General features: G+C 54.2%; 1 protein-coding gene across 3 annotated transcripts in view; it reads left to right on the top strand.

The window, feature by feature from the left end:
- The first annotated feature begins 10,131 nt into the window (after positions 1-10,131).
- Positions 10,132-15,108, top strand: part of PPARA (peroxisome proliferator activated receptor alpha) — a 71,619-nt gene continuing 66,642 nt past the window's right edge. Inside the window, exons 1-2 of one of the 3 annotated variants that reach the window (XM_043440151.1) lie at positions 10,132-10,355; positions 11,413-11,538. The gene's annotated coding sequence lies outside the window, so the exon portion shown is untranslated. Of the gene's footprint in view, positions 10,356-10,384; positions 10,851-10,874; positions 11,166-11,412; positions 11,539-15,108 lie in introns of those variants that run through there. The other 2 variants (XM_043440152.1, XM_043440153.1) reach the window with 2 other exon arrangements.

Here is a 15,108-nt window from a genome sequence, read left to right as displayed (position 1 = left end):
CTGGAGTGGGTGAGAATCTAGCTACCTTCTATTAAACCAGACATTAAGAAGATTTGAAAAAATGTTTCTCAAAACTGGGGGGTAAGGTTTTGAAACTTAATCATTTCATAATCATTTTGAAACATTTAATCATTTGGGGGTAAGGTTTTGAAACTTTTAATCATTTTCTATATGTTAAGATACAACAGGCTTATTATTGTTATTTTTATATGAATTAGTAAATACTTAAAGTTTTTTCAGTTTTATTTTCTAACACCAGAAATATTGACAAATATAACCCTCAGAGACAAAATGTTTTGGGGCTCTCAATAGCTTTTAAGAAGATAAAGGAATCATAAAACCAAAATGTTTAAAAATCACTATCTTACACAACCACCATATAATGATTAAAATCAGGAAGTCAACACTATCTATGGGACAGACCTCATTCTGATTTCACTAAATGTTCCCCAAATCTCCTTTACAGCAGCTAAAAATCTGGAATGAGAAATGGGGTGTCATAGTTGCACGGGATGAACAAAGTTTCAGTTTTGAAAGATGAAAAAGTTCTGGATGCTGGTCATGGAAGCAAACAGGTGAATGTCCTTTATGCCAGTGAACCATACGCTTAAAAATGGTACATTTTATGTTACGCATGTATTTTTTAATCTTTATTTATTTGGCTGCGCTGGGTGTTAGTCGCGCCACGTGGGATCTAATTTCCTGACCAGGGATTGAACGCAGGCCCCCTGCATTTGGAGCTCTGAGTCTTAGCCACTGGACCACCAGGGAATTCCCTGTGTTATGCATTTTATTGTTTAGTTGCTAAGTCATATCTGACTCTTTTGCAACCCCATGGACTGCCAAGCTCCTCTGTCCATGGGATTTCCCAGGTAAGAATATTGGAGTGGGCTGAGCCCCCTGGCAAACCCATGTAATGTATATTTTATCACAATTAAAAATTACTGTGTTAAAAGGAAGTTGTTTATTTAAGCATAAGGAATATCATATGTGTCATAATAAAAACAAGCAAAATTATAAGACATGTGCCAAACTTCACTATAACTGCAGTATGAAAAAAAGCATTCACTAGTGAAAATTTTCTGCACAAAGTAGCTGGGTATTGTTAAATCTGAACATGCACGATGTAAAATCTTTTTTAAAAGGGACTTTTTAAAAAAGTTTGTCATTTCTGTCTTACTGTTAGTCATAATCTCAGATAAGCTCCTAATCCCCAGGAAGCTTCCAATCTAGTGAGGGAGATGGACTAGTAAAGGGACAAGTACAATAACACAGAGGGCTCAGCAGAGGCACACAGCCCAGAGACGGGAGAGCCGGGAGGTCTTCCTGGAAGAGGCGATGCCAGGAAAAACAGAAGAGGGAAAAGGAGATGCCCTGCAGGAACAAAAGCGCATGGGACGTCGTGGACTGCAAGCAGAGAGGCTGGAGAAAGAGGTGGGAGTGTGACCTTGGCTGACCCTGGGTATCTGTCCCAAGGGCTCTGCCCAGGCCTGTCCAGCTGCCAGCAGGGCAGGAATACGGGCTGGGGAGCGGCGGTGCCGGCAGGGCGGAGCCTGGCGCTGGAGGGTAGGGAAGGTGAGCCGTGAGGGCCCCGAGGAAAGGGTGACCTGCAGGATTGGGGGTGGAGTGAGGGGCTGTGAGGCCCTTTGTTAGGCCGACCTTGACAGTGACCTCCAAGGGCAGCCTTAAATCCCCCCACGAGGAAACTGAGGAGCTGAGAGGTGAGACAACTGGCCAGGTTCACCCAGCAGAGCTGGGATTAGAGCTCAGACTCTCCTGAACAAAATGGGTGATGGCGACAGGGAGAGCCCCCCAGGGCTGCCTGAGCCTCCCTTTCAGGGCCTGGACCTGGCCCCAGGAGACTCAGCAAGGACTCCACGGGGTCCTGCCCTGAAGGAACCCGCCCCCCCAGTCCAGAAACTTCCAAGTGGATCTCTGGTACTGCCAAGCAGCCCTGCCCCAGCCAGCTTCTGGGGCTCCCTTCCAAAGCGGGGCAGGAGTGACGGGGTGGGGAGGCCTGGGTCCCTCTGGGCAGCAGCCTTCTGTTTCCCTAACGTGAGTGGAGGACGCACGGGGCAGCCAGCCCAGGTTCCCGCCGTCCTGGGAATTTACCAAAGTGTGCCCCATCCCATAACTTCTTCCTCTTGTCAAGAGGATCTATCACTCCTACTGGGTTGTAACAAGAAGGCAGAGCATATTTTTAGACCGAAGCAGCAGGCAGCAGAGGAGAAGTCCCCGGAAGAGGAAGCAGAAGCCCAGGGCCCGTCCCCTCCCTGATGTGGCCTTGGGACGGGACTTGGCACAGTCTGTCTGCTGGGCATTTGCAGGAGCAGGGGTGCGTGACTTTCAGTGGACCAGCCTTGGTCTGGAAGGTTCCAGCCCAAAGAAGGAGCCGATTTCCCCCAGGCCGCAGACCTGGGAGGCTGGTCCCGATCGCCTTTCCAAAGCACAGAGCACGAGACGCTGATCTTAATTCACGCAAGAGATCAGCTGGAAGAGTCATGTGTCTGCTTTTCCCCCAGTGAGGCAGGAAAAAATGCCTCCCTCGTGGGCCCTGGCAGCTGGCTTCTGGGGTACGTCACGGCCACACCCCCCCGAGCACAACGCAGAGTCTCAAGCTGGCAGGGGACGTCTGAGATCAGCCAGCCCGGCCTCTCAGTTTACGGGACAGACGCAGGGCAGTCGTGGCTGCCCAAGGTCACAGAGCCCTGGAGGGGAGGGGTAGGCACAGTGGAAAAAGTGAGCACACGTGAGCCCGACCGACAGGCACCGGGCCCAGGCCTGCAGTTCCCAGGTATGAGGCTCAGAGAGATGGGTGACCTCGCCAACGCCCTCTCCAGGCAGCCGAACCAGGAGGGGTAGAAGAGGGCAGTTACCCACCAGCTTTCCTTTGGACCAACAGCACCCTTCAGGGACAAGCTCAAAAATCCCCGAATGGTTGCCACCTTCCCTGTGCCAGATGAGCTGGGAACACGAGGAGCCCAAGGCCCAGTTTTCAAGCTGCTTAACAGCTGACCCAGAAGATAAGTAAATATCATCGAGGACTGAAACAGTGATTTAAGCCTCTGTGTCTAGTAATGGCAGGCCAGATTTTTTGCACTGACTCTCTCTGAAAGCAAGTAAACATTTTGGATAAAGGAGTTATTTAAAAATTATGTTACAGGCCTGAAAGTGTGGCCGAGGTAGCGGAGAACCACTAGAGGCTAAGTCTGGGGGGGGCGGGTGCAGGGAGCAAGAACAGGGAGATGGCGCTGCAGCCATTTTGCCCTGAGGGCCTTTGCCAATCTGGAAAGGCTGGGCCTTGACCTTGGGGTGGTGGGATGCACATGTAAGGACAGAAGTCAAGATCAGAGGCACCTAATTGAGGGATTCTTCTTTGTTTTAAGCTGGAAGCCAGGGAGTCAGGAACAAGGGGGTTCAGTCCACCTTGCTTTCCTAGAGGAAGTCAGGGCTGGGGTCCCTGGGTGGTGAAACTGGCATCATTCTTGGAAGGGGCCATCTCGGTCCTTGGCATCTACTTAACGATCACTAGATCTCCCTGCAGGGAGGGACCATTTTGAAATTAAACTCAGCACCAATGCTTGCCTGGAAAGTTGGTTTAATCTAATGTGCTTCAACTTAGAGAAAAGAAATGATGGGTCTACAGTCCCCAGTGTCTCTCCCACCAGCCACCAAAGGACCCCATCTGCCAGGATGCTGGTCCCGCATTCTCTGCTGCATGCCCCCGGCACCTTCTAGAGTGTTCCAGAGTGTAGATTTCAGTTTCCCTCCCGCCTCCCATGAAAGTCCGGCCCTGCACACCTCAGGCTCCCAGGCAGAGTGCTCTTCTCCAGGCCTGGCCCCCACCCGAGGGTAGTGGATGGCATGTGAGCTGGGGCCCCGAGTGGGTGTGATCCCAGCAGACTCCCGAGGCCGCTGCCCACACTGTATCAGAGATCAAAATCAGGCCCTCATGTAGGACTTTATACTCCTAGCTGCAAGTCGCAACACAAGCCAAAGTGTTGATGGGAAAATAAATATCAGAAGGCAATCTGGAGGAGAGAGCCGGGCCAGAAGGCCGGGAGAATCAGGAGGCCTTCGAACGTGCTGCGTGTTTATCGGCAAACAGAGCTCACCGGGGCCAGCGGGGCGCAGACCCTGGGCTCGCAGATCCACGTTTGATCCGGTTTGGGGGACGGCTGTGGGTCCGCCGAGTCAAAACACAGCTATTATCAGTTATTATCAGCACCTTTTTAGTAAGAAAAGGCATTTTCGACAAGAAACCAGGGAAATGTCAAGGACACACCCAGGGACAAAGGGGACCCTTCTTTAGATCAACTAGCTTTACAGAAAACTCGCCAAAAGCTCTTTTGTCCATTTTGCCACAGACTGGGAACATTTCGTTAAACATGGGCTGTCCCCTCAGGGGCCTGGGGACCATGGGCCGCTTGGTCATGTCAGTGAACACCGAGGCCTGGAGATGCTGGCAGACATGCCGGCCGCTCCCTGTCACGTTATGGGGGCTGGTGGGGTGGATTCCAGGCCCTGAGCACTCGGGGATGACGACCTGGGTAAGGGCAGCTGGCTGCTGGGGTGGGAACCCGCAGGCCGCCTAGGCTGGAGGTCACGCTGCCTTGACCGGCTGGCAGAACGCTTCTATAAAAGGTGGGTGCGTGCTCTGTCGCATCCAACTCTTCACGACCCCAGGGACTGTAGTCCGCCAGGCTCCTCTGTCCATGGGACTTTTCAGGCAAGAATACTGGAATGGGTTGCCATTTCCTTCTCCAGGGGATCTTCCCAACCTAGGGATCGAACCGGAGTCTCTTGCATGGCAGGAGGATTCTTTATGGCTGAGCTACCCAGAAAGCCCTAAAGGCGGGCCCCGGTGTAGATCTGAGGATCACGAGAGGGAACAAGGAACAGGTACTTCGCCTGGTGTCAGAAAGTTGCAAGGACTAGATCGTGTCGGCCATTCCGCGTGGCGAGGCAGGCAGGGGAGAGGCACTGTAAAGACAGTGCTGAACCAGACAAGAGCCATGTGGGGGCGGGTGGCAACACAGGGAAGAGGGCAGCTTTGTGGGTGGGATGGATGCCAGACGGGTTTCCTGGAGGAGGTGGCCCTTGGCAGAGCCCTCAGGCAGGTGGTCACCAGGCCCCAAATGTGACCCACCTATCAGGCCCTGTCCCTGCACGTCCTCTCTCCTCCTTCCTAATTCTCACCCCAGGAAAAAGTTCTCGAGGAAAAAGTTCAGATAGGAGTTCAAGCCATTTGTCTAGGAATATGGTATGAGTAAAAGGCAGAGCAAGGTTTTGAATCCAGGTCTGTATGACTCCAAATCCCAGGTTCTGTTTATTAATTTCATGAGGGAATTGGGGGTGCTTCAGAGAGAGGCAGTGATGTCCACATATACATGAATCTATTTTGCATTTGTGGGTCAACACCTGTCTTATCTCTGCATCCCCTCGCCCCAGACCTTGCCCACCCACAACAGTGCGCTTCACACTCAGGACCCCCCCAAGTCAGATAACTGGGAACTCCAGCAGGGCAGAATGTCCTTTACTGACCAAATTCATCCATACATCAGGCCTCCCAGGTGGCTCAGTGGTAAAGAATCTGCCTGCCAAAGCAGGAGCTGTGAGTTCAATCCCTGGGTCAGGAAGATCCCCTGGAGAAGGAAATGGTATCCCACTCCAGTATTCTTGCCTGGGAAATCCCATGGACAGAGGAGCCTGGCAGGCTGCAGTCCATGGAGTTGCAAAGTCAGACACGACTGAGCACGCACTCATGGCACAACATCTATCAGTCAGTTCAGTCGCTCAGTCGTGTCCGACTCTTTGCGACCCAATGGACTGCAGCAGGCCAGGCCTCCCTGTCCATCACCAACTCCCGGAGTTTACTCAAACTCATGTCCATTGAGTCAGTGATGCCATCCAACTGTCTCATCCTCTGTTGTCCCCTTCTCCTCCCGCCTTCAGTCTTTCCCAACATCAGGGTCTTTTCAAATGAGTCAGTTCTTCACATCAGGTGGCCAAAGTACTGGAGTTTCAGCTTCAGTATCAGTCTTTCCAGTGAATATTCAGGACTGATTTCCTTTAGGGTGGACTGGTTGGATCTCCTTGCAGTCCGAGGGACTCTCAAGGGTCTTCTCCAACACCACAGTTCAGAAGTATCAATTCTTTGGTGCTCAGCTTTCTGTATACATCATACTTTACTGTGCTTTATATGTATGATGATGTATATGATATACCGTGCTTTATATGGATGATGCTTTATACATCATACAGCATCCATCCATCATACTTTGAGATTCTCCCCTTTTGCATCACTCAGGTTCTGAAGCTCCAAGCCCAAGCTCAGAACCCAGCAAACGACATCTGTGACCCAGCCTATCCCAAGGAGCTTAAGCCACCTGGGACGGAGGAGTCCGTGATGATGATGAGGGAATCTGACTCTAGGGAGGGATGGTGGGGGCTGGAGGAGCACGGCTGTGGGTGGGCTGCCTTGGGGTTCTCAAGAACAACAGAGACAGAGATTGGAGACAGAGGCCCATGCCCAGGTGGAGACTATAGGAAAGCCAGTCTGGGGACTTTGGCTGGGGACAGGTGAGTAATCAAAGGGCCTGGCATCTATGATGGAAGACGTTGTTGGACCTGCAGAAGGTTCCAGACCCTGCATCCCTCAAGCGGGTACAGCACTGCACCCTCCACCCACCCCACCCACCCTCACTTCCATGATAACAACTGGGTGACATGTATCACTTGTAATTTGTTACTGATGTGATGGAGCCAAGCCGACCTCCCCCTCCCCGCCGGGTCACAGGTCACTGCCCACCTCCGCCTGTACTGTGCCTTGCCCACTGTCCCCTTGAACACAGCCTCTTTCTACAGCCACAAGCTTGTGCGTGTGCTGTGCCCCTGCTGAAGCACTGGGCCCAGACTGGTCCTTCACACTCGGCTCCTGGGCCCGCCGGAGACAGCTGGGGCGTCGGGCCAGGAGAGTACAGGCTTGGGGACCAGGCAGCTGCACCCTGGGGTTCCTCGAGGCTGGCGCCCTCGTCTGCACCCACGGTAGAGTGGGTTTGGACTCGGAGAGCCAGGTGTCCGCTCATTCTCTCAGACCTCGGCCAAGGGCTGTCACTCCCTTTGTCTCCACCTCTGCAGAATGAGACGAACCCAGCTGTTCTTCGGGACCTTTGTGAGTTCCAGCTTTCGGGTGACAAGACTTGGCTACCTGGACCCCTGAGGTTTCGCCATCACTACCAGGAGAGCAGCCGCACACACACTCAGGGTTGGTCCCCGCTGACCCCAGTCCGGACCATAGGGTGGCTCTGAACCGGCCAACAGTGAACTCGCCCTTTCTCAGCCCATGTCCCTTGCCCCTGCTGACTTCCACCATCTCACTGGAGGTCACGTGTCCAGGAGACCAGAGGCCACTGTCCTGGTTGATGACACCCCAGAAGCACAAACTCCATCTCACTGGGAGGCTTTGCACATCAGCAAAGGGCAAGCAAGTGACCCGCAGAGGCTTGGACAGATCCCGGAAAAGGGCTTCGCTCGACTGGACGGCAAACAGACAGACTTCTGTCTGGGGCCTGGACCCAACTCATGGCAGACGCCTCACCCCTGCAGGGGTCAGGGCCAGTTTCTGAAAACAGGTGGTGACCTCACCTGCTTACACATTCAGGGTCTAACCTGCCGCCTGGTATCTGGTGACGGGAGCCTCCGCCAGCTACTCCCTTCCTGTCCTCTGAACGTCCCCAGCTGATTTCTCCCCAGAGGCCTTGGGAAACCCTTGTCTGCCCCCGTGGGATTAGGTCCATCCAGGTGTGGGCACCACAGACAGGCTTCCTATCCTGGGCTCTGCGACTGGTCAGTATGACCTGGTGGAGAAGAGGGGGGTGTTGCCTCAGTCCGCCTACTGTAATGTGGGCACAAGAATAATTATTTCTCCAAACGTCTCCACGATTAGAAAATGTGAAACAGGATCTGAAAGAGATCAGCACCAAATAAATGGAAGCTGTGAACGAAGATACACATCCCCCACCGCTCCCGGTATTTACCAAGGCTGCAGAGAGGAACTGGGGCAATGCTCAGAGGCGTATTTAGGAGCACTAACATGCCCCTGAAGTTACAAGGTGCTGCTCCGGCCCAGTGTAGGAGGCTGTCTATGTTGTTGTGTTGCCCAAGCTTTGTCATCAACACAGAAGTTGGGAGGGGGGTGGGGGCGGGAGGGAGAGGGATGTCCTTTGTGACAGTATCTCCTATTCTGGCTCTGACGGGTTTTTCATGGCTAACAGAAGTCTGCTCAAGGTAAACAGGAACCCACAGTCCCCTGGGGGCTGCGTGTATGGAAACTGCGCTTGACTACTCCCATGAGAAAAGTCCTGAGCATCCTTCTACTTTTTCCTGGGGAAGGGGAGGCAAGGGGCCGGCTGAGAGCATTTGTTCAAAGGTGATAGCTTTGATTACATTACATGCAGGGAAAACAAGCTTTCTCTCCCGAAAATCTTGGGAGCCCCAAGAACATCATTTCTGTATGTCTGTGGGTGTACACACGACTCTGTTGAGCCCAAGGCAGCTTCCTTCGCCCTAATTCAGAACAGTTTTTACCAGGTCTCTCTAACTGCCTGGTTTAACTGGGTTTACAGCAGACAATCACGGGTGTGTCTGGGGAGAGAAGCTGGCACCCCTCTATTCTGACTCTTCCATTCTTGACCTGCAGTATGTCAGGTGACATCTCCGAGCTGGATGCCCTCAGGAGGACAGGAGCCCAGTTATGGGCCCTCTAGCTCCATAAATAAACAATACTGTTACCTGCTCAGCCTGTGAGATATCCAGGATGTAATGTACACGGATCACTTCGTAAACTCTGAAACGTAATACAAAAACTGCCCATCGCTATATAGCATGCGCAATAAAAGTTGGGCTTGTTCGTGTGTGTTGGTGTGAAGGTGTTGAGGGTGTCTGCTGGGTGGAGCAAAGTTCGCCACAGGTATGCAGCCAATCAACAAGGGTGAGCCTAAGACATCCGTATAAGCGGCCATGTCCCCCGAGTCTCCAGCATGTCTGCGTGACATGCGGGAATTTGCTTGGAGCTGCTTCCCGCCCCAGTAGGTCCTTCTGTGCGCTCGCCGCCACAAATAGAACAGTGGACGGAGTCGCGGGAGGGCAAGGAGCAGGGCCGACATAGCACACATTTCGTTCCCAAAGGAGGGGCGTCCCGGTGCGCTGGCACCTCGGGCGTCGTGCCTTCCGCGCGGGGAGTTCGGGCGTCACCGCGCAAACAAAGCCGCTTTGCAGCTCCCGCTCTTGCTGCTCGCCATTGGCTCCCGGGCCGCGACCTCCCCGCCCACCCCCCCCACGCTGGCAGAAGCCCAGCTCCTCGGCTGAGCACAGAGTCAGCCCCTCACCCCCGATTCACATTCACTGGGGGAGGGCAGGCTCATCGGACAGCCGGGGGCGGCGGGGGGCGGCGGGGGGCGGCTGGTCAGACTCCACAGCGCCTCCGGGCGCCTGGGCCCGCTGCCCTTCACTCTTCTCCGTCCCCCGCCCGCCGCCCCGGGCAACTCTGCCACCTGTTGACGCGCCCTCCCAGCCAGCGTTCCCGTTCCCCCACCCTCTGCAATCCGGGGTCCCCGGGACAAGGTCCTTCCCCGTCTGCCCGTGGCCCCGCGCTCTCCCCAGACTCGAGGGCAACCCGCGCCTCGGTCCCGGGTCTAGACCAAGCTCCTCGCGCGGGCCGGGCAGAGCTGGGCTCCGGGAGGGAAGGCGGGGCCTCGCCAGCGTGGCCCGGGCCGCGGGCGGGAACCCCCACCCGGCCCGCAGCCTCGCGCCCGCCCCTCCTAGGCTTCGGCCCTCCCCCAGTAAGCGGGGCCGGACGCGCGCCCAGGTCCAGCCACACGCGGAGTGCTCTCATGGGCGCTGCGCCCACCCGGGTGACCTTGAACCTCCGCGCACCCCCGCCCCGGCCTCAGTTTCCCCGCTGGCGCTGCCGCCGTGGGACAGGAGGTGGGCAGCCCCCAGCCGAGAGCGGCCCCACCCCCGCCCCCGCGGGCAGCCAATCGGGCCCCGCCGTCCGGGGGCTGTGTCCCCGCGCGGGGTGGGGCCGGGGGCGGGGCTTCCTGGAGGAGCCCCCCCTCGCTAGCCGCCCGAGCTTCCCGGCCCGGGGCGGGGGGCAGAGGGGCGGCGCGTGCCGCGGGGGCGCGGCTGGCACGGGAGCCGGGAGGCGGCGCTGGGCAGGGGCAGGGGACGCGACGGCCCCACGGCGGGGGCAGCGGGCGGCAGGGGCGGAGGCGGCCGCTAGCGCCCTGCCCGGCGCCGCCTCCCTAGGCGCGCTCGCCCGGCGGACCGGCAGGCGGCGGACCGCGCGGCCCCAGGTGCCAGGCGGCGGGCGGGCGGGCGCGCGCGGGGGTCCGGGGGCCGGGCTCCCCCTCTGAGCGGCTGCGGACGGGGAGGGGCCGGGTGGCGCATGCGCGGGGCCCCGGGGCGCGGGGTGAAGGCTCTCGCAGCTGGCTAGTACTGGGGATCCCGGGGCCCAGGGGGCCTCCCGTTGGTCGGCCTCCCTCCGAGCGCCCGGGGCCTGCCTGGAGCCCCGGCGTCCGCAGCTGTCGGTTGTGACTGGGGCCTGGGCAGGGGTCGAGGTCTGGGATCTCAGAGACACTAGGTGCTCAGGTTGTCCCCAACCCCGGAGAGAAGGCCCTCCAGGCGGGAGCACCAGGCTCGCCCTTCCTTCTACACGGTCGAGTTTGGTTGTCCCCGACTGGGGGCGTTTCCGAGACCTCCGAGGATCCCCTAGGTCAGGTGGCCCGAGGTCCGGCAGACTGACCCTCGTGCGCCCGGCGGCTAAGCTCTGATGGGAGAGACACGCGCGGGTTAGTTCAGCTTTGAGGAATTGCCCCCACTTTGCGCCTAAGGGCCATCGGGAGACCTGGACGGGCCGAGCCGGGCGAGCCCAGGGCAGCCTCCGCCGCGGGACGGCCCTCCCAAGCCCGGGGCCCGCGGGTCTGGCGCTGGGCGCCCGCGCCCGGGTGTCCCCGGGTTCCCGGCTGCGCGCGGCTGTCCTGGCGGAAGTCCGGAGCGCTGGTTCTGCCCCTACGCGCTCCGCAGCCTAACCGGGAACAACGGCACACCCGTGCTGTCCTGCCTTGTGAAGTTTGAAGGCTGGTGGCTGCGCCGCAAACGTCAAGGTTCTTTCTAAGAAAAGTCCGGGCTTGTATACTGCCTTGGATTTCGCGGAGCGCCCTGGGCAGTTCGCGGCCGCCTGCCCACCCCTAGTCCCCGCCGCCCCTCCCCAAACCCGGGCGTCCCCTCCTCCCCCGGGCTGCTTGGGAAGGGGTGCGTGGAGCAGGGAGGCGGGGCTGGGCTTTTCTGGGAGGACCCTGCCACACCATAGCGGTTGAAGACGCAGGGTCACGGTGACTTTCCTCTTTCAAGGTGGTGGAGAGTTGGGGAGAACCTTTACTTTCTTGCCGCCAAGGCCGGAGGAGGAGGGCCCTGCCTCCTCTGGGAAGTAACAGTCTGTAGCCGGAGCAGCCCAGGACCAAGACGTTGTCATCACAGGTAAATAAGAGGTTTGATTTACTCATTTTTTTCCAGACTGAAATATTGAAGTCTTTACTTCTATTGCCCTACAGACTAGCAATTTGAGGGTTAATTATTACCTTGCAATGCCACAGTTATATCTATGTTCATGTCTCTGAAAGTAAGCTAAATGTGGATAACGTTCACTTTTAAGTTCTGAAAACTGGATTGTGTCAGTGTCCTTTAGGAAATTCCTTTCTTTACGGCAGGCTGGTTCCACGTAATTTAAAACTAGATAATATGACTGTGAGAAATGTTTTCACTTAACAGGCACTTAAGATACAGACGCTGACAAGTCAGGAGTCATGCTACCTCTTAGCTGTTTTAATTCCAATTTGAATATCAAGCAGATGCTCGCAGAGCTGGTAGGCCAGGTCTAGAACTGCCATCAGCCAGGACAGTGATACCCTGGAGGAGATGGTTCAGGTTGAGTGGTTCACTGGTCACTGAGGGGCCAGGCGGGGAGCTTGACAAACTTCTACACAACTTGGAAGCAACAGCAAATTAATTGATCACAGAAAGCAACGTTTTCCCCCTCCTCACACCTTGGATGTGTAAAAGTTATTTTGTAATCATAAAGTAATTCTTGTTACTAGCTCTTGTTTGTCCAACTTGTACCCAGATTTTTAAACATGGTGTGTGTGTGTGGGAGAGAGCATGAGAGAGGGGAGAAAAAAGTGTGTTTCATCTATAAAAACGATTGTATAAGCTTCTTTATTAAGCATTGGGTTATGGAAAATCTTTTCATGTGAATAAATGTGTTTGTGTCTATATCATATATTTCATCATGCTTAGAATAGTTATTAAGCCAATTCTTTAATAGATGTACATTTTGAAATTCATATATTCTATAAATATTTACTGAGTTTTTAGCTGCCCTGGGGTATTGTGTTTAGTATTGGGGAAGGCAACTGTGAATCTGCTCATGAAGCTGATTTTTATACCAGAATATAAAAAATGAGCTGAAAGAAGGTGAAATTGGGGTGCAGAAAGGGAATCTATTTTTGCCATACACCTTGTGGTTAAATGGTTGTGGTTAAATGATTTTTTTCGGATGTGTTGTCTGTGAGCATCTGTTTTTATAAGGATTAAGGAATCATCTTTAAAAACTTCTATTAAAACATTTCTTTGCTTACTGTAAACAGATTTTAAACATGCCACATTTCCTCTTTCTGTCTGTGTGTGAATGAATATATCCTTAACGGCAGAATGTCTTAACTTCCAAGTGACCGGCGTTTGGGGTGAATGTTTGTACTAATTTTGTTCCACTGCAGTTAGAGGATGTGGCTTTTTGGGAATTTGAAGGCCTCTGTTTTTATTTCTGGTTTTGGTGGCTTGGTGTAGGCTTCATAGACACTTCAAGTAATGCCATAGTTTCTGTTTGTAGGATAGACATGTGCTGTGTCTGTTACATGTTAGTAATTACATAGAACAGGCTAGCTCACTTCTAAGGCCATGTGGTTGGGGAAAATTAGGCAAAGAATTTTAATTTCCAACTTGGTGTGAAGATAGTTTTAAGGTTAGGAACCAAACAGGGAAAGCCCTTGATGTCCCAGCGGGCCAGATTTCACAGAACCTGTTTTTTCTTCCCAGTATTTCTGTCACTTACACGCAGTGACCTGTCCAGTGGGGAACAGACCTCACCCAGTCTGGGTGGCTTGTTATTTGGAGTGGTGTTCGTTCTTTGCTTCTAGAACATTTAACTGGCATCTTCTCGTAGCAGTATTGGGGAAGGGTTTATGTGCTTCAAAAGATGGAGAGTGTACTCCTTACTAAGTCAGACCTAGTATACGTTATTTTGGTCACTGAGCTGCCTTTGTTTTGTGGTCGTGTCAGAGAAGCAGTCTGACAGAGTGGAGGAGGTGCTAGGTCATCACGAGGTTTGACTTGTGTCCCTTCAGGGACACCCGCTGGGCCAGGGGATCTCTGTCCCCCTCTCTAGACGCTGATTTTTCATCACAAAATGGGGCTCCGCTCCGCTCCACCTCTTTGAAGGGTTGGGAGGTTCAAAAGTGGTGGCAAAGAAGTGCAGGTGAAGATTCTTTGTGGCATGTAAGAAGCCACTCTCGCCCAGCCAGGGTCTAAAGAAGCACGCCTGTACCACCTACCCGGATCTGGTACCTGTGTTATTTTGGCTCTGACCACTGGATGATTTTTCAAAGGCTTTTGGAAAGAAGCACGTCCCCCACCCTGCATATACACTTTTATTAAAACAATTTTTTCTTTACTTATTCTTTTTTGAAACTTTTGTTTATTTATGTATTCATCCCTGGCTGAGCTGGGTCTTAGTTGCTGTGAAGGCTTTTCTCTCGATGCGGAGCATGGAGGCTTCTCCTTCCGGTGCCTTCTCTTGCGCAGCACACTCTTAGGTGCGTTGGCCTCAGCAGTTACGGCACGCGGGCTCAGTAGTTGCCCAACCAGGGATCAAACCTGGGCCCCCTGCACTGGGAGCGTGGGGTCTTAACCACCGGACCACCAGGGAAATCCATGTGCTCAGGTTTTGATGGTGATGTATTTAGCATTTGTCCTTACTCTGGTATCCCCAGACCCTGAAAACAGTTGTTCCTCTTCCTTGGAGGGTCTCCGGAAATGCAGGCTGAATGAAGTCTTCTTCCACTGAGTCTAACTCAATGAGAACAGACAGTTTTGCCCGGCTCGCCCTGTATCCTGAGTAGGACCTCGACATCCACAGATTCTGTATCCCCAGATTCAACCAACCATGGATTGAAAATATTCGAGGGGAAAAAAATTCCAGAAAGTTCCAAAAACCAAGACTTGAATTTGCCACCTGCCAATGGCTATTTACATAGCATTTACATTGTATCGCAACTGTTTACATGGCATGCATGTGGTATTAGGCATTGCAGGTAATCTCGAGGTGATTTAAAGTCTATGAAGGACATGTGTAGGCTGTATGCAAATGCTACAGTGTGCTATTTAAGGCACTTGAGCACGGTTGGCAGGTGTTGCCCCCTGGGGGGCCTGGGACCATCCTTGAGGACTCCGATGGAGGATTGTGCCTGTTCCCTGGACCGCTAAGACATGAACAGAATTGAATTCAGAGAGTATTTGTTGATTTCTTTCACAGTGCTCAGATTTGGTTGGGAGCTAGTTGGGGGGGGACTCAGAAGTCCAGCAGGGGCCTCCCCACCCCTGCTGGAGGACTTCCCCTTGGCATTTTGCAACGTCCCTCACACCCAGATGGCCAGAACCCCTCCTTCCACCCGCGCTAGCCGGGCGTGCTCCTGCACGCCTGCTGGACTCCCACTCGTGGCTCCCGCGGGGTAGGTGTTACAAAGGTGGCGGCCGCCATTCAGACGACTCTGTTCATGACATCACTCCATCTGGGGCAGAGTTGCTTCAGTCGTGTCCGACTCTGCGACTCTGTGGTCCACAGCTCTCCAGGCTCATCGTCCTCGGGATTCTCAAGGCAAGAATACTGGAGTGAATTGCCATTTCCTCCTCCAGAGGACCTTCCTGACCCAGGGACTGAATCCCCGGCTCTTATGTCCCCTGCATTGGCAGAAGAGTTCTTTACCACTAGTGCCA

The sequence above is a fragment of the Cervus canadensis genome, chromosome 21 (genome assembly GCF_019320065.1).
Source record: "Cervus canadensis isolate Bull #8, Minnesota chromosome 21, ASM1932006v1, whole genome shotgun sequence".
Classification (NCBI taxonomy): Eukaryota; Metazoa; Chordata; class Mammalia; order Artiodactyla; family Cervidae; genus Cervus; species Cervus canadensis.
The sequence above is the reverse complement of the archived record's forward strand: the minus strand, read 5'-3'. Positions and strand labels throughout refer to the sequence as shown.